This window comes from Mauremys mutica, chromosome 3 (assembly GCF_020497125.1).
Source record: "Mauremys mutica isolate MM-2020 ecotype Southern chromosome 3, ASM2049712v1, whole genome shotgun sequence".
Taxonomy (NCBI): domain Eukaryota; kingdom Metazoa; phylum Chordata; order Testudines; family Geoemydidae; genus Mauremys; species Mauremys mutica.
The window spans coordinates 171,278,258-171,294,771 of NC_059074.1; the positions used below are offsets into that span (position 1 = coordinate 171,278,258).

General features: G+C 41.4%; 1 long non-coding RNA gene across 2 annotated transcripts in view; it reads left to right on the plus strand.

The window, feature by feature from the left end:
* Nucleotides 1-16,514, plus strand: part of LOC123367580 — a 134,636-nt gene that overhangs the window by 45,815 nt on the left and 72,307 nt on the right. The gene's annotated exons all lie outside the window — the stretch shown is intronic.

Sequence of the window (16,514 nt, forward strand, 5' to 3'; positions counted from 1 at the left end):
GCGCGCCAGCTGCTTACCCTGATGGGCCGGGACAGCAACTGGTGGGGAAATGTTTTTTGGAGGGAGAAGCTGGGGGTCAGGAGAGTAACCCCCGTGACCACTCCCCACATGACCCCACCCCCAGCCCAGGATCCGCACACTCTCCCCATCCTATCCCTTCCCACCTTATCTGGGGAGGATGTCTCTGACCTGGCTGGAGCTGCTCCAGCAGGCCGGGTGGCACCGTCGCAGCATGTTCCAGCGGGCTGGGCCGGGCAGCACGGATGCAGCGTGCTCTGGGGGGTGGGGCCGAGCGGCACGGATGCAGCGTGCTCTGGGGGGTGGGGCCGGGCGGCACCGTCGCAGCATGGTCCAGCTGGCTGGGCCGGGCGGCACCGTCGCAGCATGTTTCAGCGGGCTGGGCCGGGCGGCACGGATGCAGCGTGCTCTGGGGGGCGGGGCAGAGCGGCATGGCTGCAGCCTGCCAGCCCCGGAACTGCAGCTGCTTTGGAGGCTGTGGGGAGAGCAGCATGGCCAGAAGCGGAGAGACTCTGGCCCTGCCTCTTCCCGTCTGGCTCTCCTGGCTGTGCTGCCTCTCCTTGCTCCCTCTATTGAGGGGAGGGGCTGTGTCCCACCTCTCCCTCTCTATACCCGTTCATAAGCCGACCCCCTTCTCGGGTGCTTCCCTTTTTTACTAAAAAAAATAGGCTTATGAACGAGTATATATGGTACATCTTTTAATCTTAAAATGAGATGACCAGAGCTGTTCATGGTGTATGTCAATGGTGCAGCCTCACATGGAATAAAGGCATAATACTTTCCTTATTCACAATTCCATTCCTTATGCACCTTGACATCTTTAGTCTCTTTACTGCAGCTGAGGTCCTCATTTAGCTGTCCACAATGCTACCCAAGCCCCTTTCCTGATCTCATCATTATGTTAAACCCCAGGAGGTGTCTGAGTAGTCTAAAGTTCTCCCTCTGGTGTTTATTACTTTACACTTGTCAACATTTAATTATATTTGCCCTTGTGTTGCCCATTCCCCTAACTTATTTAGGTCCCTCTGAAGTTCCTCAGTCATCTCTGGACTTGATGAACCTAAATAGTCTTGTCATCTGCAAATTTTGCCACCTCTCTGTTCATGTCCCTTTCTTGCTCACTAATAAACACATACACTGTATTGGGCCTAATACAGATCTTTGAGGCACCCCACTGTCAACACTACTTTATCCTTCAGTCAGTCTTCCTGGCAATTCAGAGCTTTGGGAGCTAGAGAAATCAAATATCTATTTTTAATAACCACTTAGGGCCAAAGCCAAGGGTCTATTTTGGGCATGTTAGGAGGAGATCTCAAAAATAAAGGTCAGTCTTAATTCTTATTTTACAAAATAAACCTGTGTGTGTGGTTTTAAAGTAAGTTACCGCAGAAGTCCCCAAACTAGGGCTATTTTGGACTAAAGGCAAAGAACAAGTTCTAAATTCTTAGAGCTAAGATCAGATGGGCTGATCAGTGTTGGCCAATCTTAAATGAGTATTGCAGGATTATGTGAGTCATAATAAAAATGGCAATATACAAAAACCTATAGGAGAACACTTCAATCTCCCTGGACACACAATAGCAGATCTAAAGGTAGCCATCCTGCAGCAAAAAAAACTTCAGGACCAGACTCCAAAGAGAGACTGCTGAGCTTCAGTTCATTTGCAAATTTGACACCATCAGCTAAGGATTAAACAAAGACTGTGACTGGCTTGCCAACTACAAAAACAGTTTCTCCTCCTTTGGTGTTCACACCTCAACTGCTAGAAAAGGGCCTCATCCTCTCTGATTGAACTAACCTCATTATCTCTAGACTGATTCTTGCCTGCATATTTATACCTGCCTCTGGAAATTTCCACTACATGCATCTGATGAAGTGGGTATTCACCCACGAAAGCTCATGCTTCAAAACGTCTGTTAGTCTATAAGGTGCCATAGGACTCTTTGTCGCTTTTTACAGATCCAGACTAACACGGTTACCCCTCTAATAAATAAAACCCAAAAGTTTCGTATGTTTTGTAAAGCTTATTTCAAAATTGACATTTTTAATCAGTGTTTGAAAGATGCTGTTACTTTGCACTGATATTTGATGTTACTTCACATGCCTTGTGGCGCTACTAGTTATTACAAATCTTCCACCCATGGAAGTCAGCTATATTTTTAAAATTAGGTTTTACCACTTTTTATGTAATAACATATTACTTGCCACTGCTTTGCTCTCAAGAACAGCCAAACACTAGGAAAAGTATTTCAAGTAGTCCCTTAATAAATGTTTAATTTTAGCTTTTATTTTTCTAATAAAGCAAGTCTTCAAAGCTGAAACCAACTTCAAAGCTAACTGTGAGGGCATAGCTGGAACAGAAACTGGTCTCTGGGGGTGTACTGTATACTGCCTTTTAGCAATGTGTAAAAATACAAGAATTCTCAGATTTTTATGCTGAAAGAGTTAATGGCAGCTAGCCCTAATTTTCTACTTCTGTTACACCAGTTGAAATTAATGGGGCTTAGAACAATTTAAAATTGGTGTAACAGAATCGAGAACTGGGCCCAGTCCATTTTGAACATCCAGAGAAGACTAAAGACTGAATTTATATTGGAATCAACTTTTACCCACCCACCTCCCACATTCCATAAAAATTGACAAAATAATAGCATTCTGTGGATAGAATATTAGAAAGGTATCACAGCCCCCTCCTATAACACTTGGGTGCATGTTGCAAAGATGTTGATGTGCAGTACATGTGTCAAATTTTGGGAAAATAGGATACACATTTCTGAACTTGAATCTATTTAATCCTACTTCATACAGATTTTCTATTGTTGTCTCTCTGATAGGGAAGTGAGAAACATCAGCCAAAAGCTGATGGGGATTGTAAACAACCTTCCAGAAAATAGAAGTTATAAGTAACAGGCACAGCAGGTAGAAAAAGGAGAAAAGTAGGCTGGAAAAGGTATGATTTTAAAACAAACAAAACAGAACTCCAGGCCCCTCCAATACAGTGCTGGGTGAATGGAAAACAGAATATTACTGGTTTAAGGAAATCATATCCAACTGCCTCTCTTCCCTGAAGACTCATATGCTTCACCTGGTAGGCTTTCAGGAAGACAGCCTTTTAAAGTATTAATGTGTAGCCAGAGGCCTGGTGAGAAGGGTACTGGTTTCCTTTCCCACCCCTGCTTATTTGTATAAGTTTTTTTGCAGCCTGAAAACAAGTTCCTAAAAGCCTCACAAATTCTATTTCAACAGAAAAAGCTCTCTTTTCCTCCATTCTTCTGAGGGCTGTCAATAAGGTGGGATAATGTACAGTATGGGGATGTGATTTCTATAGTGCCCTAATATGTTGGCCATTAATTGGTTCATGTAGACTGTGCTAGTGTGCGCTAAAGGTTCCCAAACTAGTGTTTGTTAACCTAGTACTGTTTCAAACAGCACTACATTAAAGTGCACCAGCAGTCTTCATGGACCAATTAATGCACAGCACGTTGGTGTGCTTTAGAAATTTCACCTCCATAGAGTGCATCACCCTACTATATACATGTGTCCTGATGAAAAGTATGTTGGGGAAGGACATGGCAAAACAAAGCTTTTGGAAAACTAGATCTTCAGAATTTTCCCAACACTATTGCTAAACTCCAACCTTTGTAGTCAAAATGCTTAGAAAAGAACATCTTAGTAGGTAGGGATAGTGTGTAAAATATCCACATCTCAGCTAGTTGTGTATGCCATCGGGTTTTGTTTGGCCCGTTCCTACTGTAGAATACTCTGTGCTACTGTGTTCCTGGTCCCTGAATTAATCATGAAGTTCAGACTGTATTTAAGTGAAAGGCTTATGTATATTTGAATCTGTAGTTCTTCCTGAAAGGGAACCTTGCTTTCTTTCCCATTACAGACTGGAATGTTCTCTCTTTATGGTTCCTGTCAGCCCACTTGCTTCCTTCAAATCCATCCTTAAATGTTTCCCTTGTAAGAATCCTCACCTTGTTTTCCATATCTTCCTTTGCCTGAACTGTCTTTCCTTTTTCTCTCTTAAATAATATACTGTTAAAGATTGGGAACATATCTTACCATATGTTCATAAAGGCCTCAATTTAAGCACATGCTTAACTTTAAGGATGTGAGTTGTCTTGTAGAATGTCAACAACATTATATGTTTCTAGGTACTGAACTGGGGGCCTATTTTAATTGTCATAAAGAAACCCAAGGCTTTGGATTGTCCTCGCTAAAGGGCCTAGAATCTCAGCACAGCACTAGTTCACCCCAAGTATCAAAGCAGTTCTCATTTTGAATGAAGTGGGAGCTATTATCTGCTCGTTTAAATAAGTACTTAATTTTTCTTCCTGACTCTAAATATTGGTTGGTGTAGGCTGGCATAGCTCTTTTCACTTGAATGCAGTTGTTTCAACTGACACAGAGAATTTGACCCAAGTAGGTTAGCAGTTCCCACGTTAGTATGTCTTGATCGGTATCCAAATTTCTGTCAAGAGTTAAACACGTACCATTTAAAAAAAAATATTGTGATAGTGAACATCTGTCACAAGGACAAGTAGACATTGGCTGCATTAATGATTCATCAGTAATATTTAGGGGAAAACTCTCAAAGTTACTATGTGAATATAATAGTCCTTTGAAATAAGCATATATGCAATTCTACATTGTCAAGTCAGTGTCCTCAGCATGTGGAGAGAATATTAGCAGTGAACTGATGTCACAAATTCCTATTGTAAACTAGCCACAAATGGAATAATATTAAATGATGATACAGGCCCAGGTTTAAATGCTTGTTTGTAATTCAACACCTTGTACCCCATGTAACTACATTGTCTGAGGTTGTTTGACAAGGCAAGTGACTATACAGAACGAAAAATGTAGAATCCAAACTTTATTATTTTAAATGAAGTCTCCACTCAGAAGTATTACATCTGACAGCCTTGGAAACTGAAGTCCTCTGTTTATCTACAAAACAGGTAGAAAAAGCCAAGAACAATCCAGAAAACCCTACCTGCAGTACCCAGGTATCTTTTACAGTAAAACCATTCAGTGATTTAAAAGTATCAAAAGATAGTCACCCATCTGTAATAATTTTACTGACGTTCTTTGTTTTTGATAACAAGCTTTCTGGACCAACTCACATTTTATCAGACTTGTTTAGTTTCCTAATTGAATTGGCTTCAGTCATGTTTAACAACAGATGTTTCACTGCGTCAAGAGGATATTTTTGTTACTGTTTTGCTGATGTTCTATGTGGGGTCCCTGGGGTGGTTTATTTTAGTCTCTCTTCACTATGTTGTTGTTGCCATCTTGGATAAGTTATTCACTATCGTGAGGTCAGCTTTCATTGCTATGCTGATAGCACAGCCTAATACCCATTTGGCTGTGTTGCACCCCTAGTTGCTGAATATAAACATTTAAATGTAACCAAACATATAATATGTGTGCGTGTGTGTGTGTGTATGTGTGCGCACGCACACGAATAACTTTGGGAAGAGTCATTTGTAATTAAATTGTATTTTGGTTCATCGTTTATGTTCCTAAAATGACATGTGTTGGATTCAGCTGGTCACCTGGTGGAGTCAGGAAGGTATTCCCTGTCCTCCCCCCCCCATATTGTGGTGGTCCCCCCACCCCCTTCCAAAGTTTCTGTAGTTCAGAGTTCCAGTTATATCCTCTACTCCGATATAATGTGATCTGATATAACACAAATTCGGATATAACGCAGTAAAGCAGCACTCCCGGGGCTGGGGGACAGGACCGCACACTCTGGCGGATCAAAGCAAGTTCGATATAACGCGGTTTCACCTATAACGCGGTAAGATTCTTTTGGCTTCCGAGGACAGCATTATATTGTGGTAGAGGTGTATGTCTTTTCAGACTGGACTCCTGTCTCAGTCTGAACTCCCCACTCCCACCCCCTTCACTTCAGGTGGCTTTAGTAGTCTTTCTTCTTGGGCAGACAGGCCATGGGGAGGAGGAGTCATGTTTGCCTTCTTCTCCACCCTTAAATAGGATTTACATAAGGCAGGTATCCTTTGATTCCCAAACTTGACCCCCCTTCCCTTCCAGTATAAAGTTACGAGAAGTCCCAGGTAATGTTTAATATCATATGACAAGACCACCTGCTTCTGTAGTATCACAGCATCCATGAGTCAGTGGCAGTATGAAGCGTCTACAGAAAGCCAAGCCTTTTCACAGTTCATTGTCCTTGCTGATGGGTCATCAGTCCTGTCCAGCTTTTCCATTGTTGTACCTGAAGTGTTAGCAGTGGGCATCACCCAAAGTAGCATAGTTGAAATACAGGTACATAGTCAATATTCGTAACTTCAGATACAGAAATGATACAGGCATATAAATGGGATAAACACGTTCAGTAAATTATAACCTTTCCAATGATACCTTACAAGATCTTGCATAAAGTACATCTCAGTTATGCCATATTCATATCATAAGCATATTTTCATAAAGAATATGTAGAAAAACTTCACAATAGTTAGAAAAGTAGCAGAAAATATTCCCTTGTACATTCCTGCTCATTAGTCTGTAAATGTAAGATACTAATAAAAAACAGTGTACTTGGCTTTGAAGAACTGTCGGAGTTTTAGTAATAGACTCCAGTGTTTGGGGAGGGGGTCCTCACCCCACAATCCGAAACCAGAGGGCTTTGCTTTCTTGTACTGTCAACCTGGCATCTTTCACCAACAAAAGAATTTACTTAAACAGTAGCCAATATGACTGTGGAAGAACAAGTCATATTCTCTTCTGCCTTATGTACTATCAAGTTGCCCATGGGTATGTTTACATGCTAAAAGAAACCCCGTGACAGCAAGTCTCCGAGGCCGCATCTACAGACTTCGGCTGGCACCATGGCACTAAAAACAGGTGTGTAGATGTTTGAGCTTGGTCTGGAGCTCTATCCCCTGAAACCACTCCCTGCCCTTTGGCTTCAGAGCCTGAGTTCCAGCCACAGCATAAATGTCTACCCAGTAATTTTTAGTGCAAATCTGGCCTCTCCGGTTCATTGCTGCAGGTTTTTTTTACTGTGTAGATGTATCCTAAGTCAGTGGTTCTTAGCCAGGGGTATGTGTACCCCTGGAGGTATGCAGAGGTCTTCTGGGAGTACATCAACTCATCAAGATATTTGCCTAGTTTTACAACAGGCTACATAAAAAGCAATAGTGAAATCAGTACTAGCTAAAATTTCATACAGAGAAAATGAGAAAGTAAGCAATTCGTGAGAAGTAGTGTGCAGTGATGCTTTTGTATTTTTATGTCTCATTTTGTGAGCAAATAGTTTTTAGGTGAGGTGAAACTTGGGGGAATGAAGACAAATCAGACTCCTGAAAGGGGCACAGTAGTCTGGAATGGTTGAGAACCACTGTCCTAAGTGACACAGTAGCTGGAAGTTACTGTTAACATTAATATTGCCTTTTTTGTATGTTATACCTAGCTTATCTTCAAAAATGAATTACTGTACTAATATGTCCCACTTTTCTTTTGACACCTGGTCCTAGAACCTCTGATCTCTTCAGTTTATTTTTATGATCTACTCATTCTACTGGATTGGAATACATTATAAAATAGAAGCAACATCTTGCTTATTTTGTTGGAGATAAATGGTTCTAGTTTTAATTCATCAGTGGACCAATAGGTACCATGTGGACCAATAAATACCATGCTATAGTGGACCAATAGGTACCATGCTAGGGTCAGAACGAGGAACAGAACCTAGGCTTCCTGTTGCATGACCTTGGTAAGTCACTTTGGCCAAATCCTCTAAGTATTTAAGCACCCAGTCCCCATTGAAATTCGAAGATTTGTACAGGCACAAGCATAACTGAACCCTGAGCTCCATTGGACCTCTAAGTGCTAATGTCATGCAAAAATAATGAACACCTTTGAACTTTGAGACATGAAGCTAAACAAATTCTAATGCACAGCCATAAAGCAACCATTCTATAAAGTTAGCAAAATCCAAACCAGGCGGTCCCCATCTCTAGTTGCTGTACCCTGATCCAGCTGTTTAAAAAAATATTGTTACAACTGTTTGGAAACTATTGTTGGTCTTTGGTATGACAGACAGCTCAAACCTTTTTAAAAAATACAGCTAGCTGAGATTGCTGTAATTACAGACACAAAGGGGTGATCTGGGGTAAACTTTTCAGGCGGGTACATAAATTAAAATCCTTTTTTAAAAGTAAAGTCTCTCTCACACACAAGATCATTATAACAGTTAAAAATTGTGATGTAATTATATATTTTTATTGACTAAATAGGAGCCCATCCCCCATTGACTCTTGGCTCTGAAAATCCCAGCCTTAATTAACAAAATAAAAAAAATTCTCTCCCACCATCCCACTTCATTAACTTTTTTACACTAAGAGCCTTAAAGAAAAAGTCAAAATTCTTTGCACTGATTTAAGGGCCAGATCTAGAGCCTGTTGAAATCAATGGAAAGACTCTGACTACAGTAGACGCCTTAGGGTGATGTGATATACTGAGGCCCGTGCAGTTTTAACAGTTGCCCATAAAGTCTATTTATTTTTAAAATTCATCCATTTCTGACTGGAAAAAGAATTCTATCTAAATATCTGTTGCTCAGCTGAAATAGTTACTTTTGCTTTAATTTGGAAATGGCCAAACACATTTTAAAATGTTGTAGTCAGAAGTTATTGAATATGTGATGCGATTTATTGGGGTTATTTAATGCAGATGTGAGCCGATCAGGTAACTTAGAAGTTCCGTTAAAAAGACAAAAATATATATGGCAGGAGCACTGTAAGTGGCAAGAGTACTTTTGAAGGGATGTTGGAAAAACATGCAACTTTTAAAGTCAAGTGGATTATTGATTCAGATGCCATCCAAAGACATTTAAGCAGATGTGGGAACATATTTTCTTTTAGATTTGACATAATTCTATTAGTAAACATGCTATATTGCTTTGTATAGGGCAGTTCTTTTAAAGTTTCTTTGAGGAAAAAAATCTTAAAGAAAACCATTAGGTTTAAGAAGCCAGAAGGGCTGATAGGAAATCAAACATGGAAAACGTGTGTGTGGGGGCGGTGGGAATTGGTAATAGGGTGAATAAACTAGATGTAAAACGCCTTTGTACGCCTTCAGAAAAATGTTGCAACCTCATACAAAGACGTTTGCTGTCAAATTAGAGTGAGACAGAATCAAGTTGTCAGTCTTGTTCTGGGGTGTCCAGGACTGGAAAAAACACATGAATTCCCAATACTTTTGTTTTAAAATTGCTCTTCTCTGAAATCAGCTCTTCTGGGATCACAGGCTTACTTAACTTACTATAAATATAAAGGCTTCTTACTTCTCAGCAATCCACTGTACCTATTAATAGAATCATGTCACAGCTGGACACTATTTCCCTATCCTTCAGTTTCTCTAAGATGTGATAGGCATGGGGGAGCAGCAGTCATTTCACTCCACTAGTCTTGAGGCTCTCTTTGGTCCCCTTCCTTGGCCCTGTGCCTGACACATTTTGTTAAGCTAGAGGCTGCAAGGTGGGGTGAAATTAGATCTGTGTGCCTTCCAAAGGTTCCCTAGAACCGGGCAGATCTCCTCCAGTAGTTTAAACCAGCACTTTTGGAACGGTGACAGGGAATAGACTCTCTCCTGACTATTAGAAAGTCATCATGTCGGTCTACTACAGTCGCTAGGACCTGAATTAGTTTTGCATCCTTACATTGTCATGACAGCTGTGCATAGGATGGACTCTATCTGTAAGAGACTTCTAACAGCTTTGGGGCTCATATCCCCATTAAGTCTGAACACAGGCAGGGAATGGGGCACAGGCAATTGGTTGTGATCTTCTGATCCTGTTTGCTGGCCCTGATAGTTGGCAAAGCAAATGGGGCCCAGTTCTAAGTTACTTTGGTGAAGGATAACCAGAGGGGAAGTCTGTTCTGTCTCCTCTGCCTCTCAGCACATCCCTCCCCATCTCCCCCCATGCCAGATCAGGGCAGGGAGGGAGGAAAAGGGGAGTGAAGGGGTTGACGTGGTAGGCTCAAACAGTTGTACACCTGCTATGGCCAGAATCACTGAGTGGCACAAAGTAAAGGGAACAAATTGGAGAATTTTGCCCTCTGTTTGTATTGCAAATGCATATGTCTTCAGGAGCCACTGAGACCTGGAATGCGACTGGGGTATCCTTGTTACCTTGAGTGAGGTTGCTCAGGAAAGAAGGATCATTTTCTTGGCACAGAAGACATTTAATTTATCCCAATAACAACCTATATAGAACACAATTAATAGACTTGGACTTGACCTACAGAGTCTAAATTAGCAGACACAAAGTTCATGCTCGTGTAGGGTGAGACTTGTCCTTGGAGCGGAGGGCCAGCACAAAGACCTGCACATCACTTAAACACTATATAGGGGGTCTGCTGGGGATCTGTTGATGGAGTAGCCACAATGGGGGCAAAAGGGGTGTCCTGTATGGTCCAGTGCAGAAATCCACAGTGGACACAGGCTGGGGCTGAGTGTGAGAGGGTCATTGTGTAAGGCCTTTTCCCTGTGAAATATAGTTAGTGAAGCTACTGCAGAAGAGTAGCCCCATTGCCTTCACCTTTCTGCAATGAGACTGCTCTTGTGAGTAAAACTACTTGTGTACCTAAGTGCTTTCAGAACTGGGCTCTAGTTCTGAAACCTAACACATGTCATTCATGACCAGATAGAACACAAGTTGCATAAATCTGGAGACCTGATGTATAGATCCACACCATACGGACTAGCCAGATAGGGGTGAGCAGGGAAAGTCCAAGTCTTACTCTTTTATATTACACAAATGAACACTTGCATTCATTGAATGACTGTACATTTTTCACAAAGCCATTAATGTTGCTATCCTCTTCTAAAATTCTAGAACAGGGGTCGACAACCTTTCAGAAGTGCTGTGCCGAGTCTTCATTTATTCACTCTAATTTAAGGTTTTGCGTGCCAGTAATACATTTTAACGTTTTTAGGTCTCTTTCTATGTATCTATAATATATAACTAAACTATTGTTGTATGTAAAGTAAATACGGTTTTTAAAATGTTTAAGAAGCTTCATTTAAAATTAAATTAAAATGCAGATTCCCCTCAACCGGTGGCCAGGACCTGGGCAGTGTGAGTGGCACTGAAAATCAACTCGTGTGCCGCCTTCGGCACGCATGCCATAGGTTGCCTACCCCTGTTCTAGAATACTCAGTTTCATTCACAGAGCTATTTTTTTTTAAACTGACAATTTCTGTGTTTTTGTGGTATCTTGTCTCAGGCTCCATATCTATTTCTCTAGTGGCCCATTAGAATTTAGTGCAGAATTGTTCTAGATAACGTTGTACAATATTTTGTTTTGCTGAAAAACAAGAGTTTATAGGAAAATCTTAGTAATGACACATCTAATTGTGTTTTTGTTTTGCTAGATTCTACAATGCTGATTTTACAGAGTGAAAACTATATCTGCCTATTATGGCAACAATCTTGAAAGGATCATTAAACTTATGTTTACAACTCAGAATGGCCCAATGTAACCATTTTTTTTTTTGGAAAACTTGTTTCCAGATGTCAGAAACATTGTCCACATGCTAGCTATTGTGCAAAAAATTGAAGAGTGAGAGACTGCTTGCTGCTCAATCAGTGACTTCAACTGTCACAGAAAAAAGTTGATAAAGTACAAGGGCTTTCTTTGAATCTTGCTTCATCCAACCTCTAACATTTTATTTGAAATGGTTTTGCAACTGTAATCAATGGTCATTTAAAAAACCATTCACACTTGTTAATAGTTGATATCAAACCCATATATTCCTGCAACCCAGTCACATATTCTATAGATATGCAATCAAAATAACTTGGCTTTTTCTTCTTGCTTTATAAACAATATTCAATGCAGTAACTCCTCACTTAACATTGTAATTATGTCCCTGAAAAATGCAACTTTAATGGAAACGATGTTAAGCTAATCCAATTTTCCCACAAGAATTAATGTAAATAGCAGGGGCTAGGTTCCAGGGAAATTTTTATATATACATACACACTCAGTATAAATTTTGAACAAACAATTTAATACTGTACACAGCAATGATGATTGTGAAGCTTGGTTGATGTGGTGAAGTTAGAGGGTGGAAGAGGGTGGGATATTTCCCAGGGAATGCCTTGCTGCTAAATGATGAACCCTCAAGGGTTAACCCATTGTTGTTAATGTAGCCTCGCATTCTACAAGGCAGCACAAATGGAGGGAGGGGAGACAGCATGGTAGACAGACAGAGACACACACACTGTGTGCGTGAGAGAGAGATGCGCATTGCCTCTTTAAGTATGCTGACCCCACTTTACGTACATTGCCTTTTAAAGTAGATCAGCAAGTTGAGACAGCAGCTGCTGCCAGCGAGCTCCCTCCATCCTGAGCCCTGTCATGTGTTGTCCCCCCACCCGCTCTATGGAGATGGGATAAGCGGGGTGCAGGAACGGGGGGGGGAGGGAGACACTCTGACATTCTCTTCTCCCCTCCTCCCCCGCACAGCAAGCAGGAGGCTCCCGGGAGCAGCTCCAAGGCAGAGGGTAGGAGCAGCACATGGCAGTCGGGGGAGGGACACCTGAACTGCCCTGCAATTGATAGCCTGCTGGGTGGCTGCCGCACAGGGAACGTAGGGGCAGGGCCGGCTCTAGGCTCCAGCGTTTCAAGCATGTGCTTGGGGTGGCCCTTTTTCAAGGAGCGGCACTCCGCCTTTTATTTTTATTTTTTTCGCTTGGGGAAGCAAAAAACCTGGAGCCGGCCCTGTTTAGGGGAGCGGGGAGCTGATAGGGGGGCTGCCAGTCCACACTGGTTCCAAGCCCCCACCAGCTAGCTCCAACAGGCTGCTTTTCCTGCAAGCAGTGGACAAAGCAGGTGGCTGCCAAACAACGTTATAAGGGGGCATTGCGCAACTTTAAACGAGCATGTTCTTTAATTGATCAGCAATGTAACAACAAAACAACGTGAACTGGGATGACTTTAAGTGCAAAGTTACTATATGTATATTTTGGTGTACATTGTAAGGCCAATATTATCAAAGGGATTAGTGATTTTTGGGTGTATCGCTTGAACCATCTTTAAAGTGGCCAGACATTCAAAAGTGCAGAGCACCCAACCACTGAAAAATTAGGATTCTCAAGTTAGGCACCTAAAACTAGAGTTCCCAAAGTTATTAGTCATACTTGAAAATCTTGCCCAATATGTTTAATCACAAAATAATGTTTATTGCATAGTGCATCTGGTTTCAGGTAATATTACAGATGGCCTGTTTGACTCAGATACCATATTGGATGACAGAATGATACTCACTGCCCATCCAATTATTTCCACTAACTCTCTTTATCACTGGACTATTCTAGGGGCCTTGGATAAACAAAATCCATAAATAGAATGTATACTAGACAGATGGAGTTGTCTGACCTCGCTTGCTGAGTAGATGTGAGGGTATTTGAAACAGACCTTGGGACATACTGAACTCCCCTGTCTCAGTCCAAGACTAGCCAGGGAGCCTTTATCACAGATCTGCCACCATGGGTGTCCATTGGTGCTTCTGAGAAAATGGCAGAACAGCACTGTATCAAATGCTCTGACAGGGTTCTGATACTGGCCCAGCTGAAACCAAAAAATGTGAGTCAAATATGGAGATGCTGTAGGCAACACAAATTTGGATAAAGTATCCAGCCCCTAAAGTGAATATGTTTTAGGACTCACTAGTTAGACAAGTACAAGTCAATGCCCCAGTCCTGTGAAGGAGTCCACAGCTGCAAACTCTTATTGCTGCATGGAGTTGCATTCATTTCCATATTGGGGCCCAGTGTTGCAAGGGTGTTAAGGGGCAAAAGAGAGTGGAGTGCCCTGGACTCAATATTGTCAATCTCAAGTGTTCAAAAATCATGATCAGACCCTAAAACAGCATAAGACCTTGCTTAAAAATCATGGCTTTAAAATCATGGTTCTTATTTGCCTTCTGGTTTCTGAGCCTTTAGGGTACACTCTTTGGGTCCTCAAGCTTTCTCGCCCCCAACCATGAGGCCTAGAGACTTCATTTAATTTAAAATGAGTAAAACTATGATTCTCATGCAATCTCTTCTTTCCAGCAGGTTGTGCTTTAAGAAAACCCTCAAATATTATGAGACACAGGAACACAATCACAAGAACACTGCCAATTTGCTATTTCCTTGTGTGTAGATTAATTTCACTCTCTAGTTTAGTGCACACATCTGTCTATTTGATGTTTAGCGGTATATATCTGTGTATACACTTATTGTAATAAGTGACTCTCTACAGACTCAGAGACAAGAAAATGTCTCCCCACTAGGTTCCAAAGCTAAAAGGAACCATTGTGATCATCTAGTCTGACCACTTGTATAACACAGGCCACAGAACTCCCCCAAAGTAATTCCTAGAGCAGAGCTTTAGGAAAAGATCCAAACTTTCAGTGATGGAGAATCCTCTAGAACCCTTGGTAAATTGTTCCAATGGCTAATTACTCTCACTATTAAACTTATGCCTTATTTACAGTCTGAATTTGTCTAGCTTCATCTTCTAGCCATTGGCTTACATTATAGTTTGATCTGCTAGATTGAAAAGCCTGTTTATTAAATGTTCCCCATGAATAGACTGTGATCATGTCACCCCTTAACCTTCTCTTGTTAGGCTCAAAAAGCTCAGTCTATTTAGCGTATCACTATTAGGGAGGGGTTCTCAAACTTCATTGCCCCGCCACCCACTTCTGGCAACAAAAATTACTACACGACCCCAGGAGGGGAGACTGAAGCTCAAGCCTGTTTGAGCCCCTCTGCCCTAAGCAGGGGGGCCTACGCTGAAGCCTGAGCCCCCCTGCCCTAGGCGGGGTGGGGCCCACACCAAAGCCCGAGCCCACTGCCCCAGCCTGAAGCCCCTCGGCTTTGGCCCCGGGTGGTGCGGCTTGGGCTTTGGCTTTGGCTTCGGCTTCAGCTGCAGGCTGTAGGGCTCGACCTTCAGCTTCAGCCCCTGGCCCCAGCAAGTCTAACACCAGCCCTGGCGATCCCATTAAAACAGGATTGCAACCAACATTGGGGTCCCAACCCACAGTTTGAGAACCACCACTATATAGAATGTTTTCTACGCCTTTAATATCGGGTGGCTCTTCTCTGAACCCTCTTTAATGTATCAACATCCTTCTTGAATTGTGGGCACTAGAACTAGACACAGTATTCCACCAGCAGGCATACCAGTGCCAACTATAGAGGTAACATAACCTCTCTACTCTGCCTTGAGCAAGAACTGCAGCAGAATACCTGTCTGAAGGACTGCTTGCTTGCCAAGGTTCTCTTGCAAAAGCAGGGCCTAGCCTCAAACAAGGTCTGTTGCATGATATAGTGGGAAATCTACTAAGTTCCTCCTGTAAATGTTATCCTGAGTAAGTATAGCTTGCAGCAATATCACTTCTATTCTGAGTTTGCACAGTGAGTGAAATGATTTACAAGAGGCAGATGGCAAGCAATTGTCATAAATCATGCTTGTATGTCAGGTCACTGATATTGCGTCATGGCTTATAAAAATGGCTTTGGGTTACTGATATAATGTTGTACTGGGACGCAATTCCATTTTCAAGATATGCTTTCTCAGTCAAATAGTTAATAGTTAAATTAAATGAAAAATGAAATTTTTACAGATCTATCATTCTTCCCCCTTTAATTTCAACTTAATTTACCTTGTAAATGCAGACTAATTAGATGGCTTCACTATCAAAGAAGGACAAAATCATTCTGGCAAAAAAAAAAAAAGACAAAGACAATGGGTCTGCTTCTCACTAAATGCTGAGTAAGTCTTTCGAGTAAAATTGGTGTAAGAGGAGAATGAGGCTATTGTATTTTTTTTCTTCAAAAGTAAGTGAATCTATTCAATCTGATCCTTGTAGTTCAATGCTGAAAGAAACCATCAGCTGTTTAGTTCTGGGTTATCAATGAGGCATCCACCATTTTGCTTTAAAAGTTCCAAATTGTGATGAAAAATCAAAGTTCTGAAACTTTGTTTTTGAAAAAGTGAAACATTTCATTTTAAGAAGGCTGAAATAATTTTGTTTCAACTTGACGGTTACACTATAATTTATGATATTATGTGTAATGTAAACGTCAAAACACTTTGATCATTTCATTATATTATGACAGACATGTCATGTCATAATAGTCTAAATATTTTGGCTTAAATGATAACTAGTCAAAACAATAATGTTGAAATGAAACACTGATTTTTTTCCCCTTGAAATGTTTAATGAAATAGATACATTCCCTGGGAACATATCTATCTATCATCTATTTCATTATCTGACTTGTCGAGTTCAGTGTTTGGGAAAATGAGGGGTTTTGCTCCGTCCTTTCTATGCTTAAGATATCTACAACTCCTGTCTCTAGGGCTGTTTAATCATAGAATCTCAGGGTTGGAAGGGACCTCAGGAGGTCATCTAGTCCAACCCCCTGCTCAAAGTTTAGACTTAACCAAAGCCAGAACTTGCAA